The sequence below is a fragment of the Marmota flaviventris genome, chromosome 14, assembly GCF_047511675.1.
Source record: "Marmota flaviventris isolate mMarFla1 chromosome 14, mMarFla1.hap1, whole genome shotgun sequence".
Taxonomy (NCBI): Eukaryota; Metazoa; Chordata; class Mammalia; order Rodentia; family Sciuridae; genus Marmota; species Marmota flaviventris.
In genome coordinates this window covers 53,627,588-53,630,223 of record NC_092511.1, presented here as the reverse complement: position 1 = coordinate 53,630,223, position 2,636 = coordinate 53,627,588, and positions in this window count along the sequence as shown.

Below are 2,636 nucleotides of genomic sequence, written 5' to 3'. Positions count from 1 at the left end.
GGTAGGGATGAAGGGGTATGATAATATAATGGCAAAGTGAAGGCTCCGTGTGGTGATGGCAATGATATTGTGGTCTGACTTGATGTGTGACTGGTTGTGATATTTGACTGTTGCTTCAGTTACCACTGAGGGAACCTGACGGAGTACACATTATGACTTTGGCTTATTTTTTATAACTGCATGTGAATATACGTTCCTATCAAATAGTCAGAAAATAAAACACAGTTGGTGCTGGGGTTGTGGCTCAGCGGTAGAGCACTCACCTAGCACGTGCGAGGCCCTGGGTTTGATCCTCAGCATCATATAAAAATAAATAAATAAAATAAAGATATTGAATCCAACTACAACTAAAATATAAATATTAAAATAAATAAATAAAACACATTTGTGGGGACAGGGGAGACATTTACAGAAGTAAATCCCCAGTGCAGTATCTAAACACCAGTGACACATAGCCTGAGCCCAGATCCTGACATCTGGGTTCAGACCCTGCTTTCCTCACCTGATTCCCAACAAGAGACCTTAGGAGAGCATTTATCTCTTCTGCACCTAGTTTTCCTTATCCTTAAAAAGGGTTTGATACTATTAGTACCATATCCCATGGGATGGTTGGTGGGCTAACTGAATTACCATAATACATGGGATGTATTTAGAACAGTGCCTGCTACATAGTAAGTGCTCAATAAATATTAGCTGTTATTAATGATGATGGCATTTTGAACAGAAGGTGGGATTCTTAGGTGGTTGATTCTTTCCCCAAGCCCAAGCCCAATGCTCCCTTACCAGATGGCCTTGTGCTTACAGGGAGGGAGAATCATCTGCTGTGCTTGGAGTGTCAGGGCCAAACTGAATGAGAAGACCCCCCAACGTTTAACAAGGAGAGAATAGGTGCCAGAAGAAAAAGTATTATTGCCATCAGAAAAAAGAGGGAAGAGGAATTAGATGACCTCCTTAGTCAAAGGGAACTTAGAAGAAAAGTAGGAAATAACTTTCCAGAGTTCCTCATACCACTGATACCTGACATTTGCATCCCAGGCCACACAGAGCCCTTCTGTATCCTTTAAGCTCTTTTATGTTGGGTTTACTTCACCACCAGCTCCCATCCCCCACTCAAGATTCCCACCCTGCCCACCCTGTCCTGCCCTGTCTAATGGCTAAAGACCACATTGAGCAGAAAGGGAGGAGAAGCAAAAGAAAAAGAAGCACGTTTAGAGGGATTGATTGATTGATTGATTGATTTTTGTACTGGGGATTAAATCCAGAGATGCTCTACCACTGACCCACACCCCCAGCCCTTTTTTATATTTTGAGACAGGGTCTCACTAAGTTACTGAGGTTGCCCTCCAATTTGCGATCCTCCTGCCTCAGCCTCCTCAGTCACTGGGATTACAGGCACACATTACCACACCTGGCTAGAATTTTAGAAGTTCTTTTTTTGTGTGTGTATGGTGTTGGGGACTGAATCCAGGGCCCGTGCATGAGTGGCAAGCTCTCTACCTATATTCCCAGCTATATTTCCGGCTCTAGAATCTTAGAAGTTCTTTTTTTTTTTTTTTTTCAAGGTCAGAGTAGAAATTAGAAGTTTATTAAAGGACAGCAGAAAAGACTTCTCCCGGAGGAAGAAGGGGACCCAAGAGGTGGAATCCCTAGAATCTTAGAAGTTCTATCAACAGAAGTTTTGTATATTTTTGGTGTATTTGTTTGTTAGGGATATAATAACAAAGTACCACAGGCTGGGTGGCTTGAAGAATATAAATTTTTCTTCTCAGTATGTGGAGCCTGGAAATCCAAGATCAAGGTGTCAGCAGGGTTGGTTTCTTCTGGGGCCTCTCTCCTGGGCTTGGATATGGCTGTCTTCATGTGGTTTTCCCTGCATGCCTGTCTGTGCACCTTAAGAAGGGACAACTCCTCTTCTTATAAGGACACCAGTCACATTGGGTTAGGACCTATCCTGATAGCCTCACAGTAACTTAATTACCTCTGTAAAGATAGTCACATTCTGAGGTACAGGGGGTAGGTCAACTTTCAAACTTCAGAGGGATATAATTTAGCCCTTAATAATTGGTTAGGTTAATTCCTTTTTTTTTTTTTTTTTTTTTTTTGGCACCAGGGATTGAACTCAGGGATGCCTAACCACCAAGCCACATCCGGAGCCCTTTTTAGATTTTATTTAGAGACAGGATCTCACTGAGTTGCTTAGGGCCTCGCTAAGTTGCTGAGGCTGGCTTTGAACTTGCAATCCTCTTGCCTCAGCCTATTTTATGGATTTTTGATGATTATTTTGAATGTTCTCATGTATTTTTAATTGCATTCTAAAGTGGATTATTGCTAACATAATTGTATAGTTCTTGTTTTGGTATTGGGAATTGAACCCAGGGGCGCTTAACTACTAAGCCCCATCCCCATCCTTTTTTTTTATTTTTTATTTTGAGACAGAGTCTCGCTAAATTGCTTAAGGGTTTGCTAAGTTGCTGAGGCTGGCTTTAAACTTGTACTCCTCCTGCTTCACCCTCCCAAGCCATTGGGATTACAGGCATGGGGCCACTATGCCTGGCAACGTAGTTGTTTTAGTCAGTATTTGCACCACTATGACCAAAATAATCACCAAGAACAACTTAGAGGAGCAACAGTTTATT